Source organism: Stegostoma tigrinum, chromosome 3, assembly GCF_030684315.1.
Source record: "Stegostoma tigrinum isolate sSteTig4 chromosome 3, sSteTig4.hap1, whole genome shotgun sequence".
Classification (NCBI taxonomy): Eukaryota; Metazoa; Chordata; class Chondrichthyes; order Orectolobiformes; family Stegostomatidae; genus Stegostoma; species Stegostoma tigrinum.
The window spans coordinates 36,171,546-36,190,890 of record NC_081356.1 but is presented as its reverse complement, the minus strand read 5'-3'; the positions used below and the strand labels follow the sequence as shown (position 1 = coordinate 36,190,890).

The 19,345-nt window shown below is 41.2% G+C and overlaps 1 protein-coding gene across 8 annotated transcripts in view; it reads left to right on the top strand.

Moving 5' to 3' along the window:
• Window positions 1-19,345, top strand: part of lingo2 (leucine rich repeat and Ig domain containing 2) — a 933,051-nt gene that overhangs the window by 402,692 nt on the left and 511,014 nt on the right. The gene's annotated exons all lie outside the window — the stretch shown is intronic.

Sequence of the window (19,345 nt, the reverse complement as noted above, 5' to 3'; positions counted from 1 at the left end):
ATGTCAGTGTGGGTTCTGCTGGGTGCTCCAGTTTTTTTTTCCCACAGTCCAGAGATTTTTGGGTTAGGTGGATTAGCCATGGCAACTGCAGGGTTATGGGGATAGTGTAGGGTGACGGGTATGGGTGGTATGCTGTTCGGAAGATTAGAGCAAACTCAGTTGGCTGAATGTCCTCTTTCCACACTGAAGGGATTCTATGATTGTATGGCTCATGTGAGTTTGCAGTTATGTAGCAAGGTACTAGGGAGTACTTGTAACACAGAATGAAGGGCTATGCCAAGTACCTAGTATAAATTTCTGTTGGACAGACCTACCTTGTCAGAGATTAAACAAATTTGTCACCATTTTTGTTCTTAAGTTTTACAGCATTGAACTTGGCTGCCATCACCTACCTGGCAAATTTCAAAGCACTTTTACCGAAGCCCAGATGGGGCATTCCACCTCCTGCAGTAGCAGTACCAATTTTTTTATTGATCAGATAGGAGAACAGGTTTTGAAGGTCACGTTTCCACATTACTTTTCCTTCTGTTGTCTTTACTGGAGCACTTTATTTTATATTTACACACTTCCATAGCTAGTGACTAATTAGTTCACCAAAACATGTTTTTTTTTCTGCCACAGCTGATGACTTACTTCAAAGTGGCCTCTTCTTTATAAGTTGCTTTTGCACCCATGGATGTTGCTGCAGCAGCGCTCAATACTGGAATTGCTCGTTGTGCAAACTGCTAGCAAAGTGCTCTGTCCCAGATGGAACTTTGTACAGAATGATAGAAACGTGGAAATTAGCATAAAGTTAGCCAACTTCAGCTCGGATAGCAATAAAACCCAAGTAGTTCCCGTTCCTGCTGATCTGGAAGAGGTACCTACTGATTTTTTTTTGCCTACTCCGCCTTATGTTAGTACAGCCATGTAAACTCAGTTGACACCCTTGCTAATGGACTACTGGACATAATTAAGTAAAAGAGTCCTTTCACCTCAAAACATAGGTCCAAAGACAAAGCAATTGAAGAGACTGTGGTTTATTATATACTACACTATTATTAGATATAAAATCTCTGAACAACCTAGTTACATAAGTCTTACACGATTTGTGATGTCAAGAGTACCATTAGAATGACAGTTCATGACAAGGTAATTTTAGGTTCTTCCTTCAGTGAGTTAGTATCAACTGTATGCATGTGTGTTGGAAAGAAGACAATTGCTACTACTGAAGAGAATGGTTTGGCTCTTTGGTTTGAATAACAGGTGGGTGAATTAGTTGATTTCAGGACAATTGCTGCATAGGGTTGGACTAATGCCTTGCAGATGATTTTGCAGAATCGACTTATGAGATTCTGTTACATTATGCTTTTTAGTCACAGCTTTTGACTCCTCTCTTTTCACTGGGTACAAATATGCAGGCTATGCCTTTACCCAATGGAGTTGAGAAGAATGAGAGGTGGCCTTATTGAAATGTGCAAAATCCTGAAGGGATCCTGGATGAAGCTTTTATGACTGCGAGGAGTTTTCATTTTCTGTGAAGGCTATTAGTCTGCCCAATTTTCTTCCCCTGAAAGCAGAGGAGACAGAGTCACTGGATTTATTCAACTCTCGCTTAGACATGTATTGATAGCTTAGGCAATCATGTATTATACGGGAGAAGACAACAAAATGGAATTGAGACCACAACCAGATCAGCTACAATCTGTTTAAGAGCTTGAACGGACTACTCCTAATCTTGAATCATATATTCCTAAGTCATATTCTGTTGATATAAACATGTCAAAATTAAAATGAAAGCATTATGAAATTTGGAGGTTCACAAATCAGTTCCTTGTAAGATTGCTTCCATTCTGCTATAAATAAAATCCACTCTGCGATGCAATTTGCAGTCATTATACCAAACAGATTCTGTGTTAAATCTGTCAAAATCTGTATGCCTACTAAATTTTAAAGATGGCAGGTATCACCATCGCATTATCATATATTGCTGCTCCCTTTTATGCATTATCAATGAATCACTAGCCTGTGCTTTGGAAAGTGTTCTGCTCAAATGAGATTTCTTCACAAATTGAAATAGAATATAAATAATTATGTTTCCTGCCCCATGTTTCTTATAAATGCTCAGAGCAAAACCTGTTACAATTTTAACTTTATACAATATTAAGCCAAAAACAGACATTCCGAAAAAGACAAGTTAAAGGAGAACAAACAACATGTAAAAATTTGCCCATCATTCAAATTGCTATCTTCCCCGTAAATCTGATGATTAATTTTGAGGTTTGAATTCCTGCATGCATGTGACACACAGGGCAATTGTTTTCTTTGTTAATAACAACAAGGGTTTGAGGCTCCACATTGGGCGTGATGATAAGTTGTGAATTCATAACTGAACTGAACTATAATCAGCATAATGCCCTAAAGCAGCCACATTGGTCGATGTATGAATTGGTTTCCCAGGAGACCAAAAGAGAACATGAGTCAGCTTGTTTGTTCTATTCCACACTGGGAGCCTGCTTATCAACTGACAAGCAAAGGAGATTCTGGCTAGCATGCATATTGACAATAAGGGCTTAATGTAAAAGTGTGATCCATAGCATAGTTTTATTTTGAAATAATCAAGGAATATAACCTCCTAAAGAAACTAGTAGTGTGGAGATCTACCTACACATGACGTGCCCTCTTACTGGTCCTTGTATGTCCTTCAAAGTGAAGATGACAATGTTATGGGATGCTTGGTAGCAAGCCAGTAAGTATATGGATCACTGCTTGCAAGGTTGTCTTCCAAATGGGACAGGATACCGCAGACAAGTATGTTTTGGATGAGTTACTAACCCAGGCATTCCTCTCCTTGTGTTTGTTCTGATGTAAGTATGGGGCTGAAGGGCAAAGCTATTTAGAGATAGAAACCCAAATTCCCACTCAGCTGGTTTGTGCAAAAGTAAGACGGAAGAAGATATTTAACACTACAGTTAGAAATAATGATGTTTGGACAATACAGATATCTTTCTGAAACAAAAACAGAAGTTGCTGCAGAAACTCAGCAGGTCTGGCAGCACCTATGAAGAGAAAGCCGCATTAACTTCTCAACTGGACTCAAAACATTAACTCTGTTTTCTATCTGCAAATGCTGCCAGATTTATAGAGATTTTCTGGCAATTTCTGTTTTTATTTCAGATTTCCAACATCTGCAGTTCTTGGTTTTGTTACTGATATGCTTCTTTCAGGTTCATATTTTTCCCTAGTTTCCAAATGACAGCTTTGGGATGTTACACATTGATTTTAAAAAAAACTGTGATTCTACAGAAACATGTGATTTCACCACCCCACCTCATACATTTTTTGAAAATTTTCCTTTGTTTTATCTCTTACTTCCCTTTTTCAAGTCACATGTTACCTCTAATTGTTGGAGGATAGAATCTGTGAGCCATTTCCCAGATTCATGGAAAAATGTTCTTTTGAGCCATTCACTGAAACATGTTGGAGTGATGCAGAAATCACTGACTTTTACGTTAGGTCATGGAGATTTATTGTATTAGAATTGTGTTGAGTACTATTAACACAAATTAAACTTTTGAAAAAGTTGACTTGTTAATGATTTATTTAGCGTATTTTATGCATTTAAAAAAAGCATGAGAGAGATTATCTTTTTTTACATTTATCACTTCTGTGGGAATGATTGCTGTCACCAAATCATTTGCATGGCAAAATGACAAACATCATCATGGCTTTAAGGGGGTATTTTGTCCTTTCTTTAATGAAGAAAGGTTGAGACAGAGAAGAATACCAGTCTGTTCAAAGGCAATAAAATAAACAGCTTGTGAGTATTTGCATCACTATTAAATGATGTACCTGGGAGTATGATGAGGCGAGAAAAGACATCTTAAGTGCAAATGAACTATTACCAGAAACCTGCAGACAAAGTTTTAGGAATCAAAGGAGGGACCCTGGTCAAATGCCTAGAGAGTTTTAAAAGATCAAATAAAGTAATTTTTACAGATGGATAAGGGCATTAAAAATAGATCAAGCATATGCTGCTCTGAGAAAGACAATTATTTTGGAGGAGTTCAAAAATTCATTTGCTGGAGTGGTGAGAGCTCGTGACAAAGCAGAATAGCAAAATAGCAAGATTAACAGCAAAAATGGTGGATAATTGCGAGTTGATTCATAAATTATAAATTTTCGCCATCCCCCTAGACCTCGCCCAGACTGAGGATGAACGTTCAGTCCTCAGTAAGGGTCTCACCTTTGTCCTCCTCCACCCACACATCTACGAACACCAGTCACATTTGGACATCGAGCACTTTTTCCGCCACCTTCACCTCCATGCTTACTTCTCTAACTTCTCACCGGGAGCCTAACTCTCCCTCCACTGACCCCTTCACCCACCTCCAACACAAGTCCTCCTCCTGGACACCACCCCCAGGCCACCCACCCTCCCTTGACCTCTACATCTCCAGCTGCCGTCGGGACATCAATTGCCTCAACCTCTCCACCCCTCTCACCCACTCCAAGCTCTCCCCTGCAGAACGTGCTACACTTGCCCCCACACCTCCTCCCTCACCCACATCCCAGACCCCAAGAAGACTTTCCACATCAAGCAGGTGTTCACCTGCACATCTGCGAATTTGGTATACTGCATCTGCTGTACCCATTGTGGCTTCCACTACATCGGGGAAACCAAGTGGAGGCTTGGGGACCGCTTTGGAGAACACCTACGCTCGGTTCGCACTAAACAACTGCACCTCCCAGTGGCAAACCATTTCAACTCCCTCTCCTATTCCCTAGACAACATGTCCATTCTGGCGCTCCTGCAGTGCCACAATGATGCCACTCAAAGGTTACAGGAACCGCAACTCATATTCCGCTTGGGAACACTGCAGCCCAATGGTATCAATGTGGATTTAACCAGCTTCAAAATCTCCCCTTCCCCCACCGCATCCCAAAACCAGCCCAGCTCATCCCCGCCTCCCTAACCTGTCTTTCATCTCACCTATCCCCTCCTCCCACCTCAAGCCACACATCAATTTCCTACCTACTAACCTCATCCCGCCTCCTTGACCTGTCTGTCCTCCCTGGACTGACCTATCCCCTCCCTACCTCCCCACCTATACTCACCTCTACAGGTTCCATCCCTGCCCCTTTAACTTGTCTGTCTCCTCTCCACCTATCTTCTCCTCTATTCATCTTCAATCCGCCTCCCCCTCTTTCCCTATTTATTTCAGAACTCTCTCCCCATTTTCTGATGAAGGCCCGAAACATTAGCTTTTATGCTCCTAAGATGCTGTTTGGCCTGCTGTGTTCATTCAGCTCCACACTTTGTTATCTCATGAATCAGTTTGGTTTCCAACATCAGTTTCAATCTGTGAGGAATATAAATTGGGGGAAAGAGAAAACCTCACGTGGTAAGGGAAAAGGAGATTGTGTTGAAGATAATAAAGATAGTTTACAACAGTGTAAAAAGAAAACCCATGAGGTGGAAAGAGAAGAAAAAGGCCTCAGATGTTAGACCTCAAATCATAATAAAGCAGCCATTGAAAGCAGCACAGTTGGTGGTTTACAAAATCACTGGGAAGAAGGACGTGGGAAAAAAGGATAAGCCAGTGAGTTTTGTTGAAGTGATAAAAGAAAGCACAGTGGAAACTAAGAAGAGGCAACGGAATGTACAACCTGATCACGGGGTTGGTTGAGAAGAAAATGACAGCTCTCCTTAAACAATTTACTTATGAGGTTAAAGTTTACTCGTGTATGCCAGGTAAAGAAATTAAGATTTTAAGAGATATGGGAGCACATTGATTGTTTATGGTAAAAAATGAGGAAAGATGTAGTTCAGGAGTATTGCCAGAAATAGTGGTCATAAGTGGAATTCATGGTGAGCAGAGCATTGGAGAGTCTAGTGAATAATAGTGACGTATTGGTGGGAGTAATAAGAGAAATTCTTGGTTCCAGAAATAGATTTTATCCTTGGTAATGATACAACTGGATCACAGGTAGGAGTGATACCCACTGTGGTTGAAAAGCCAGTGGAAAATCATGCAACCAGAGTTGTTACAGGAAGTGGATCCTGGGATTTTCCCGAACTGTGTAGTAACAAGTTCACAAAGCCATAAATTGAAGCAGGAGGAGAAATTAAGGAGTAAAGACAAGGAAGTACAATTATCAGAAACCATGTTTGATCAAATGGTTGAGGAAAGTAAGAGAACAGGTGGAGAACAAAATGAATAGTTTTAGTTCAGAGAAATTAACTGCATTGCAACAGAAAGAGGAAAAGACTGAAATACTTGCATCAAAAAGTGTAAACAAAAGTAGAATCTGAGTGTATCGCAGAACGTTAGTATCTTAAAAATAAAATCTTGGCGAGAAATAGAGAACACCACGTATTCAGGCAGATGAAAATTGGGCAGAAGTTAATCAAATTGTATTACCGGTGAGTCATTAAAAGGAGATGTTGTGAGTAGCACATGAGTTACCAGTAAGAGGTCATTTAGGAGGAAGGAAAACTCAAGCCAAAATACAAAAACATTTTTATTGGCAGACTGCATACGTTTGCCAGACATGTCATATGTATCAAGTAATTGGAAAAACTCAGGCAGTAATGCAACCAGCACCTTTAATACCCATTCCTGCATTTGAGGAACCTTTACAGGAGCCTTAGTTTAGATATGGCCCCTTCCAGTAACCAAACGTGGGTATCAGTATTTGTTGACCATAATAGATGTGTCTATTGGATTTCCAGTGGCCATTCCATTATGCAGTATCATCGCTAAAAGTATTGGAGGAAAGTTGCACAATTTTTTTAACTAGATACAGGTTACTCACAGAAATACAATAGGATCAAGGGTTAAGTTTTACATCAGAATTATTGAAAAAAGTTACGGATAGCTTATGAGTAAAACAATTCAAATCCACTGAGTACCATCCAGAAAGCAGAGAGCATTAGAACGGTCCAAAACTTTAAAGACCATGTTGAGGACGTATAATAAATTCTATCCAGAGGATAAAGAATTCCATTTGTCCTTTAGGCACATCCCTAATTGCAAAATGCTTTGACTAAATTCACTACATTTGAATTAGATTTTTGGGCATGAGGTGAGAATCACTGAAATTAATTAAGGACAAATTGGTGAGTCAGAGTTCAGAGTCCACACATTTGGATGATATGTCAAATTTTAAGAAAAGATCAAATACAGTAGGTACATTGGCAAGACAGCATTTGAACGTAGTATATTGTATGATGAAACAGCAACTAGACAAGAACGCAAAATTTCATGAGTCAAAGCAGTTACAAAATCTGATTCAGGTCCTTTTCTGTGATTATCAGAAAATACTGGCAGATACCTTCATCCAAGAAAGCAAAAGACATTTCAGCTTTTGTGACGCCGAATGGACTGCACCAATTTAAAGTCATGACATTTGGTATGAAAAATGTGCCAGCCACATTTCAAAGACTAACCAAAAGATCATTTCAGGATTACCCAAATGTGTGGTGTAAAGCAATGAGCTGGTGGTTTTTAGTCACACATAGAAACAACACTTAGAGCATCAATCGGAATTGTTTGATTGCTCTTGGAGACAGACTTGACATTGAACCTGACTAAGAGTGAGTTTGCAAAAACCCGAGTCATGCTCCTGGGTCATGTCATTGAACATAAAGAAGTGGTCCCACGGAATGTAAAAATAAAGGTTATTGTGGATTTTCCCATAACATCGACAAATAGGGAAATTCAACAATTCCTGAGACTGAGTGGTTTTTATCAAAAGTTGACTTATTGAAGAAGAGCAGAAAATTTCAGTGGACAGAGGAATGTCAGAAGTCATTCAAAGCCTGAAAGCTGTGTTAACCACATCTAATTATAGAAAGCCATTCAAGGTGGCTATTGAGAAAAGTGATGTGGTTGGTGATGCTGCACTTTTGCAAGAAGACACGAGAAGCTAGAAAGATCTATTGGGTATATTTTCCAGAAAATTGAATAATCATCAACAGAAATAATCTACAATTGAGAAGGAGACCTTGAGTCTGGTGTTGGTGTTCTAAGATTTCAACATTTATATTGCCATAATGTGTCCAAGACTATTGTAAGTACTAATCATAACCCCTTAAAATTTTGGGGGAAATTTAAGGATTAAAATAGCGGACTGTTTCAATGGAGCTTATTATTGAAGCCATTCAATCTGGAAATTATATACCTGGCAGGATGGGGGAATCTAATTGCTTACATCTTGTTGCAGCTTTGATAAAGAAAATTGGAGGTATTTGGTGTTGGGGTAAAAAGGACTGAAATGGACTGCAGAAGTGAATGTTTGCATGCTTAAGATGTGTATATGTTTGCAGTGTATTAATAGTGAAAGGCTAAAGGTTTTTAAAAATGAAACCATCTTTGTACGTTGATGGTTCATGTTTTTAAGGGGTGTGACATGATGATACTATGGCTTTAAGAGGTGTATTTTGTCCGTTTTTTTGTTTAGTGGAGTGCAGTTGAGACGGAGATGCAGATCAGTCAGCTCAGAGCCAATAGAACAAATAGTTTGTGAAGCCTCAGGGTTTTCTTTCTAATGTTAGAACAATTGAACCAGCTTGAATAGGTGGGGTCAAACTCTCACAGAACCAGGATTTCTAATTTTAGTTTTCAACAGTTGGAGTCTTGAAGCTGGGCGTGAAAGCACTTTTTCCTTTCTCTGTTACAGTTCACAGCTGGGTTTCTCTTCTTGTTGCTAGAATTGTACGCAAGACAATCTAGTTTACAAAATTTACATTTGCCAAGGGCATGTTTATGGGATGTTACTATATTGGAACAGTTAATTGGTAGTAGTCATATATATGTGAAATATATGTAAACGTTTTGATATACTTGCAGTTAAGTCAATTATTTTATTTTGTTTTATCTATTTTTTAAAATGCATGTTTTGCTTCAAGTTGAGTAGTTTGACCAATAAAATTGTATCTGGAATACAATTTCTTACAGTTAGCTTTAAAATAAGAAAAGACTTAGGGCCCAGGCTATCTTATTGATATATTTTTCATGGAATTTGGTCTGGTTAAATCCTCAATACTTGTATTATCTTTCAAAACTCTGCCCATATCTTGAATTATGCCAATTCTTGCTTAACTTATCATTCAGCTTACTCAACTCCATTGACTTTAATTAGCTCTTAGTCATTTATCCAATTTAAATTTTCATTTTAATTCAAACCTTTCATGGCCTTGACCCTCCCCGCGGTTTCAAGCCCTGCATTAACCTGGTTGATTCCTCCAATTCAGACATCTCATAAAACTGACAAGGAGATACTGAGATGATTGAAAAGACTAGATTTATGAGACACTGTTTAAAAATATAAGGTTTTTCATAGGTACATAAGGGCCTTGTTCTGTTAATATGAAGGGCAAGGTCAGCAGGAATAAGGAACACTGGATGACGAGAGATATTGAGGGCCTAGTCAAGAAAAGAAAGAGGCAAGTGCCAGGTAGAGGCAGCTGGGATCAACTGAATCCCTTGAGGAGTATAAGGTTTTTAGGAATATACTTACGATGGATATCCAAAGCACAGAAGTACATGAGATAGCATTGGCAGATAAGGTAAAGGAGAATGCAGAGAGATTCGGCAAGCATATTAAGGGCAAAAGAGCATCTAAGGAGAAAAAGGGCCCCTTAAAGATCAAAGTGGTTGTTTATGTCTCAAGCCACAGGAGATGGATGAGATCCAAAATGAACATTTCTCATCAGTATTTATCATGGAGAAACACATAGAAGCAAGGGAACTCAGGAAGTAAATCGTGACATCTCAAAAAGAGCCTATATTACAAGAGGGGAATGGCTGGATGTCTTAAATTGCACAAAAGGTCGTAAATCTCCAAGACCTAATCAAATGTATCTCATGACATTGTGGAAAGCTGGGGAAGAAATTACAGGGCGCTTATTGGAGATATAAATATCATCATCAACAGCCACAGGTGAGGTACCGTAATACTGCCGGGTGGCGAATGTTATGCCATTATTTAAGAAAGGCTGCTAGGAAATGCCAGGGAGTTACAGACTGGTGAGTCTAACATCAGTGGTGGGCAAGTTGTTGGAGGAGATTCTGAGAGCCTGGATTGAAATGAATTTGGAAAGGGAAGGACTGATTAAGGATATTCAGGATGGCCTTGCACATGGGAAATTATGTCTCACAAATTTGATTGAGTTTTTGAAGAAGTAACCAAGAAAATAGATGAGGGCAGCCATGTAGATATTGTCCACATGAGCTTAAGCAAGGCCTTTGACAAGATTCAGAATGGTAGAATGGTTAGTAAGCTTAAATCATGTGAGATCCAGGGATAGCTAAACAACTGGATATAAAACAGGCTTGACGGTAGGAGACAGAGGATGGTGGTAGAGCATTGTTTATTCAAACTGCTGATCTGTGACCAGTAGTGTACTGCAATGATCGGTGCTGAATCCACTGTTATTCATGATTTATTTAAGCATTTGGATGATATTATGGGAAGCATGAATAAGAAGTCTTCAGATAACACCAAAATTGGTGGTATCATGGACAGAGAAGAAGGTTATCTAAGAATACAAAGAGATGTTCAATTGGGCCAGTGGCCTGAGGAGTGGCATACAGAGTTTAATTTGGATAAATGTGAGGTATTGCATTTTGGTAAAACAAACAAGGACAGGGCTTGTACAATTAATGGTAGGGCCCTGGGTAGTTTGTAGAACAGAGAAATCTAGGGGCTCAGGTACTTAATTCTTCGAAATGTGCATCACAGGTAGACAGGGTGGTTAAGAAAGCATTTAGCACACTTGCCTTTATTGCTTAGACCTTTGAGTTCAGGAGCTGGGATATCATGTCACACCTGTACAAGATGTTGGTGAGGCCACATTTGGAGTACTGCATACAATTCTAGTCACCCCACTACATGGAGCATGCTGTTAAACTGGAAAGGGTGCAAATACAATTTACAAAGATGTTCCTGAGACTGGAAGGCTTGAGTTATAAGGAGAATCTGGATAGACTGGGGCGTTTATCCCTGGAGAATAGGAGGCTAATGGGTGACCTTATAGAAATTATAAAATCATGAGGGGCACAAATAAAGCGTGTAACCAAGGTCTTTTCCCCAGGGTAAGGGACTCTAAACTAAGGTGAGAGAGGAAAGATTTAAAAGGGATCTGAAAGCAGCAATTTTACGCAGGGTGATGTGTATATTGAATGAGCTGCCAGAGGAAGTGGTAAAGGGAGCTACAATTACAAGCTTTAAAGGACATTTGGACAGGTACATGGATAGGAAAGGCTTTGAGTGATATTAGCCAAATGCAGATAAATTTGACTAGTACAGTTTCAGAAACCTGGTCAACATGAATGAGTTGGGCTGAAGGGCCTGTTTCTATTCAGATATGTGGATGAGAAACTTTCTTTCTAAGCAACACAATTCTGTGGAATTCTCTTGCCAAGTGAGCAATTGAGGTAAGGTATTGATATTTAAAACAAAAACCAAAGTCTTGACTAGGAATCAAAGACACAGGGGGTAGCCAGTAAAGTGGATTGAAGCCACAATCAGTGATAATGGGAACTGCAGATGCTGGAGAATCCAAGATAATAAAATGTGAGGCTGGATGAACACAGCAGGCCCAGCAGCATCTCAGGAGCACAAAAGCTGACGTTTCGGGCCTAGACCCTTCATCAGAGAGGTTGATGAAGGGTCTAGGCCCGAAACGTCAGCTTTTGTGCTCCTGAGATGCTGCTGGGCCTGCTGTGTTCATCCAGCCTCACATTTTATTATCTTGAAGCCACAATCAGATCAGCCATGATCAAATCATGGAGCAGTCTTAAGAGATCAAATGGCCGACTCCTGTCTCTAACTCATGTTTCTGTCAACATTATTCACCCACAATTGGCTAATTGACAGTCAACTTTCAGCCATGTAGGTAATATGCTATGGTATGTATGAAGTCATGGACTTTTATTATGCATATCTGTAAAGCATAATGTGCAGTATGTGTGTAAAGGGAGGAGGACACACTGTAGATCAAAAGCATGTAGTCAGAAAAAGAGAATGGACAACCACCAGGCAGTCATGAAGAAACAGGCAGATAGTGCAGGCATCCTCTGAGTACATCGTACTTGTTAGTCTACATTCCAGTTTGGAAAATTGTTCAGCAGGAGTGCATTCATAGCAAATTCCATGGTACAACCGGCACCTCAGTTGTATTGAGAGGTCCGGTAAAAGAAGATGGCTGGAAGGGCAATAATGTTCGAAGAGTGCCTAGTCAGGGTATCAGACAGGCTGTTTCTGTCACATTAGACTTAACTTTAGGATGGTGTGTTGCCTTGTTGGTGCCAGCGTCAAGGACATTTCTAAATAGCAGCAGGCCATCCTTCTGGAGGAGAATTGTTGTGAGAGAGAGGGCACCAGATTTTTGGCACATAAGACCATAAGAAATTGGAACAAGAGTAGGCCATTCGGCCCTTCAAGCCTGCTCTGCCATTCAATAAGACCATTGCTGATCTGACACTTCTCACATCCACTTTCCCGTGTTTTCACAACGCGCCTTGCTTCCCCTACTGATCAAGAATCTATCTATCTATCTTAGCTTTAAATTTCTACAAGAAATTTGGCCTCACAGCTTTCCGTGGCAAGGGGTTCCAGAGGTTCTCAAAGTTTTGAGAAACAAATAGCCTCCTTGTCTCAGTCTTTAAATGAGCACCCCTTTATTCTGAGGCTATGCCCTTTGATCCTAGACTGTCCCATGAAGGGAAATATCTTCTTAGTATTTAACCTGTCAAAACACTTAAAAATCCTACATGTTTCAATGAGATCACCTCTCATTCTTCTAAAAAGAGTGGAATCGCAACCTGGGACGGGTGGGACCTGTACAAAATGGACAATTTAACAGGACTGGATCAGTTCACCCAATGATATTTGCTCATGCTCTTGGCGTGGGATTAAGCCACGATTTGTTGGGTAGATGGAGACTTGAGGGGAAACACAAGCTGGAAGGAAGTCAAGTTGGTAACTGAGGCAGAAAGGTTGCTATTGGAGAGTAGAAAAAAGAGGAGCAAAGTAGAGCAATAGAATATGCTTCCAAAGTGGAGCATGTATCATGTCAATTTGGAAGAACATTATGTGGAATTTGGATGGGTCTAAGAAACAGCAAGGAGCAGAAGACATTGTTGCAGTTATTTATTGGCTTCCAAATAGTAGTGATGGTCTGATGCTTGGTATCATTCAAGAAATAAAAAAAACATGGAGCATGGACAACACAGTTATCATCGGTGACTTCAATCTGCATAATGACTGGATAAAGCAATTGAGCACAAACTTTGACGAATGAGTTTCTGAAATGCAATAGGGATGGTTTTCTACAGCAATATTTTGAGGAGCTGAATAGATGACAGGCTATTTTAGATGTAGTATTATGTAATGAAAAAGGGTTAATTAGCAATCTTTTTGTAAAAGAACATGTAGGTACGAGTGACCAAAATCTGATAGAATTTTGCAATAGAATGAAAATAATGTATTTCAATCTGAAGCTAGAATTTTAAACTTTAATAAGAGAAATTGTAAAGGTCTGAGATACTGTGGGAATATGCAGTAAAAGTTATGAAGTTACGTAGGCAATAGATAATCATTGAAGAGCTTTTGCTTGATTTACAGCAACTATAAATTCCTTCAAGATGCAAAAACATAAAAAAGACCCATCAACTGTGCCTGACAAAGGAGGTTAAGGATTTTATAAGAGTATACATAAGAACTAGGAGCAGGAGAAGGCATATCAGCTGTTAAGACTGCTCCATTATTCAATACAAATAAGGCTGATCTCATCTCAGCCTCAACTCCACTTCCCTGCCCACTCTCCAAAACCCTTCAACCTATTACTAATTAAAAGTCCTCCTATCTCCTCCTGACATTTATTCAATGTTTCATCATCCACTGTGTTCTGGACGTGTGCATTCTACAGGCTCACAACCATTTGAGAAAATTTCTCCTCAGTTTTGTTTGAAATCCCTGGTCTAAAACTATGACTGCTCATTCTAGATTACCCCTCAAGAAAAACAAAATCTGCTCTCTGTCTGCTTTGTTAATCTCTTTAGCATCTCACATACTCAAATTAGATCTCCTGTCGTCTTTCTAAACTCTCACAAGTATAAGCCTAAACTGCTCAATCTGTCCTCCTGAGACAAACTTTTCATAAAGTCATACAGCACAGAAAACAGCTTTTTTGGTCCAACTTGTCCAGGCTGACCAGACATTCCAACCCGACCTAGTCCCATTTTCCAGCATTTGGTCCCTACCCCTCTAAACCCTTGCTATTCATATACCCATCCAGATGTGTTTTAAATGTTGTAATTGTACCAGTCTCTGCCATCTCCTCTGGCAGCTCATTCCATACACGAACAATGCTCTCCTTTTTAAATCTTTCCCCTCTCACCTTAAACCTATACCCTCTAATTTTGAACTCCCTCACCCCAGAAAAAGACTTGGATATTCACTCTACCCATGCCCCTCATGATTTTATAAACGTCTATAAGATCACCCTGTAGTCTCTGATGCTCCAGGGAAAATAACTCCAGTATATTCAGCTTCTCTATAGCTCAAACCGTCCAACCCTGACAACATCTTTGTAAATCTCTTCTGAATCCTTTCAAGTTTCAGAACATCTTTTCTGTAGCAGGGAGACCAGAACTGAACACAGTATTCCAAAGTGGCATAATCAATACCCTGTACTATCACAACATGCCATTGCAACTCCTACACTCAATAAATTGTCCAATAAAGACAAGCATACCAAATGCCACCTTCGCTATTCTGCTTGCCTGTGACTCCACTTTCAAGGAACTAGGAACTAGCCTCCCAAGGCTTTTTTGTTCAGCAACACGCCCCATGACCTTACCATTAAGTGTATAAGTCCTGCCCTGATTTGCCTTTCCAAAATGAAGCACCTCAAATTTATCTAAATTAAACTCCATCTGCCACTCCTCAATCCATTTGTCCATCTGATCAAGATCCCATTGTTCTCTGCGATAACCTTCTTTGCTGTCTACTACACCACCAATTTTGGTGTCCTCTGCAAACTTACTAACCATACCTCCTATGTTCATATCCAAATCATTTTCATAAATAACAAAAAGCAGAGGACCCAGAACCAGTCCTTGTGACACACTCCTGGTTGCAGGCCAACATTACAAAAAGCAGCTCTCCCATGGCATCCTCCGTTTCCTACCTTTGATCCAATTTTGTATTGCAACAGTTAGTTCTCCATGCATTCTGTGTGATCTAACTTGTCAACCAGTCTACTATGCAGAACCTTGTCAACGCCCTTACTGGAGTCCATATAGACAATATCCTCTGCCATGTCTTCATCAAATCTCTTTGTCACTTCATCAAAAAACTCAATCAAGTTTGTGTGTAGGAAATTGTATCTCACCATGGGATGTTGACTATGTCTAATCAGTCCTTGCCTTTTCAAATGAATGTAAACCCTGTCCTTCAGGATCCCTTCCAACAACTTGCTACCTCTGATGCAAGGTTCACTGGCCTCTTGTTCCCTAACTTTTCCTTATAGCCTTTCTTATTTAATGACATCACATTAGCCAAACTGCAGTCTTCCAGCACCTCATCTGTGTCTGTCAATAATACAAATGTGTCAGAAAGGCATCCAGCCATCTCTACCCGAGCTTGCCACAAAATTCTGAGAAATATCTGATCAGGTCCTGTGGATTTATCCAACTTTATGTATTTTAAGACATTCAGCATCTCCTCTTTTGTAATCATAGATTTCTTTCAGCGTGATAGTTGGCCATTTGACCCAATGAGTCTACGCTGATCCTCTGAAGAGTATCCCGCCCATACCTATCCACCGAGCCAATCCGCGTAACCCTGCATTTTCCATTGCTAATCTATCTAGTCTGCACAACCCTGAACCTAGGGGCAGTTTGGCATGGCCAGTCTACCTAACATGCACATCTTTAGACTATGGGAGGAAACCGGAGCAAGTGGAAGAAATACATGCAAACTTGGAGAGAATGTGCAAACTGCACACAGTCACCCGAGGGTGGAATCGAACCTGGATCTCTGGTGCTGTGAGCCAACAGTGCTAACTACTGAGCCATCGTGCGACCCCATGAACTCTTTTCAAGACATCATTGTTTTCCTCTGTTCCTTAGCTTCCATGTCCTTCTGCACAGTAACAACTGATGTGAAATATTTGTTTACTATATCACCGATCTCTTATGGCTCCTTGCATAGACTTCTCTGGAATTGATTTAGTGAATCTTCACTGAACAGTCTCCACTACAGTTATATCCTTGTGTAAGAGGATGAAAACTGTATGCAGGACTCCAGGTGTGGTCTCACCAATGCCTTGAACAATTACAACAACACTTCCCTACTAGTATAATCCAGTCCTTTCGTGGTAAATGCAAAAATCCCATTTGTCCTCCTTTATTACTTACTGTACCTGCATATTAGTTTTTTGTGACTCAAGCACAAGAACATTACCCTTAGAGCAGAGATGGCAGAGAAATTCTGACTGAGATGTACAAAATTATAAGGGGCATAGATAGGGTAGGCAGAAAGAAACGTTTACCCTTAGCAGAAGGATTAATAACCAAAGAGCATAATTTTAAGAGAATGAGCAGGAAGCTTAGATTTTCTTTTACCCGGAAACTGATGGTGATCTGGAACCTGCTGTTTGAGAGGGTGGCAGAGGCAGGAACTATCACAACAAATAGATATATTTAGATCAACACTTATGCATAACATATGAGGCCATGTGCTAAATATTGAAAAATAGGTACAGAGTAAATTGATGACAGACATGAACATGAAAACAACAAATGCTGGAGATCACAACAGATCTGGCAGCATCCAATCCATGGGAAGAAAGCAACGTAACATTTCTGGTCTAGATGACTCTTCATTAGAGCTCTGATGACTTGCTGTGATCTCCAGCATTTTTGTTTCCAGTATAGATTCCAGTTATCTGCAGTAATTGTTCTCCTTCTGACATGAAATTGATCGACATAAAGACTTCTTTCTGTGCAGTAAAACTCTTTAAATCTATGAGACCGTGCAATATTGACTAAGCCATCTTCTGGAGATTTTTCCTTGTTTCTGTTTGCCTTTTCTTCACCTGGTCTGGGTTAAACAATAGCTCGAGTAATGGCAGGGTTGTGACTGTAGAATTAAAGTTGGAATTAGCTTCATTGTCATGCGCATTCAAATAAACACAGTGAAAAGTTTACAAGTCACCACTTCTGGCGTCATCTTAAGTGCAAAGGTACCTCGATACAGATTCTTAAGTATAAATTCTGAAGTGGGGTGTAGGGGGGCAAAGAATTTGAAAAAAAAAGTCCAGCAATACAGACCATTGGAATAAATTAGAACAATAAAGAAATAAAAAGTTCAGAATAACTATATTTCTAACCCAGTTCAGAATAGCAGCCCTTCCACAATGGGCCTTGACTCCAGACCATGCTGCGCTTCACCTCGAGGCCGGAAATCCACATTGAGACCTTGCTGCACTGAAAGAACACAATGGGCCGGCAAGAGTGGCATCGCCAGGCCGGGCTGCAGAGAGTCCCCGCCTCGCCAGGCCGGGCTGCGGAGAGACCCCACCTCGCCAGGCCGGGCTGCGGAGAAATCCTGCCTCGCCAGGCCGGGATATGGAGAGACCCCGCCTCACCAGGCCAGGATGCAGAGAGACATCGCCTCACCAGGCTGGGCTGCGGAGAGACCCCGCCTCGCCAGGCCGGGCTGCGGAGAGACCCCGCCTCACCAGGCAGGGCTGCGGAGAGACCCTGCCTCATCAGGCCGGGCTGCGGAGAGACCTCGCCTCGCCAGGCCGGGCTGCGCAGAGGCCCCTCCTCACCAGGCCAGGTTGTGGAGAGACCCCGCCTCACCAGGCCGGGCTGCGTAGAGACCCCTCCTCACCAGGCCAGGTTGTGGAGAGACCCCTCCTCACCAGGCCAGGTTGTGGAGAGAACCCGCCTCGCCAGGCCGGGCTGCAGAGAGACCCTGCCATGCCAGGCCGGGCTGCGGAGAGATCCCGCCTCGCCAGGCCGGGCTGCGGAGAGACCCCGCCTCGCCAGGCAGGGCTGCGGAGAGACCCTGCCTCGCCAGGCCGGGCTGCGGAGAGACCTCGCCTCGCCAGGCCGGGCTGCGTAGAGGCCCCTCCTCACCAGGCCAGGTTGTGGAGAGACCCCGCCTCACCAGGCCGGGCTGCGTAGAGACCCCTCCTCACCAGGCCAGGTTGTGGAGAGACCCCTCCTCACCAGGCCAGGTTGTGGAGAGACCCCGCCTCGCCAGGCCGGGCTGCAGAGAGACCCTGCCATGCCAGGCCGGGCTGCGGAGAGACCCCGCCTCGCCAGGCCGGGCTGCGTAGAGACCCCGCCTCACCAGGCGCAAGTTTTGAAGGTAATTATTAGATGGCACCAGTAGCATGACATTAGCAATTGAGCAGTCTGTTTCAAGATTTTTGATTTGAAAAGTTGACAGAAATACTGATTCCTTCCAACAGTTAGTGAATCATGGCATTCAGATTGAGAGAGCGTTTCTTTGTTTTATCTGTTTAGAATTCTCAATAATGTGGAACCCTTGACACTCCAGTTTGCAAACTCAGACATCTGGCCGATAACACACATGGACTAATGTTACAGGCATTTGTTAGCCCCTTTTCTTGTATATTCCAGAAAGGTAAAACAGAATTACCTGTAACAGGTGGCTCTCTGCTCAGAAGGGATAGGAATAGTCAACCCCATTGTTACTTCTTGTTCAGTGTCTCCCTATTTACAGTATCCTTGATACTTCACAGGTGTGACGTTCCATGTCCTTCACACAGGACTTTGCCAGTCACTGAATTTATGTTGGGTGCTTTTTTAGTATTTTGTAAGAATCTTTTATTGGGATTAAAAATAAAAAATATCAATCAATACTTCAATGGATCAATCTGATCCATTGTCATAACACCGTGTCAAAAAGAATAGTGCTTCTAGTACAAACCAATGATAATTGCTACTTTCTATCACCTTTCAGCATGAATATCAATTACTCATTGCTACTCTCTTCTGTCTGCCCCTTTTCCAATCTTGCATCCATGCTTGCATCGTCGCTTTCAACAAATGGGCTTCACTTTTGCTGCATTCATGTTTTGGGAAATCTAGCACTGGGAGCGGGGGAGAGGAGCGATATTGTCATGAATGAGGCTGGTGCAACTCTTTGTTGCTGTCTTTCCAGCACTCCATGCATCACAACATAGAAGTGTTTTCCCAGCTACCAAAAAGGCTAATTAAATATTTTATTAATATCATAAGAGACATCCAGTAGGAAACAAAAATGTGGGTATATATTAAGACAAAATTTTAGTACACATATATTAACTTTTTAC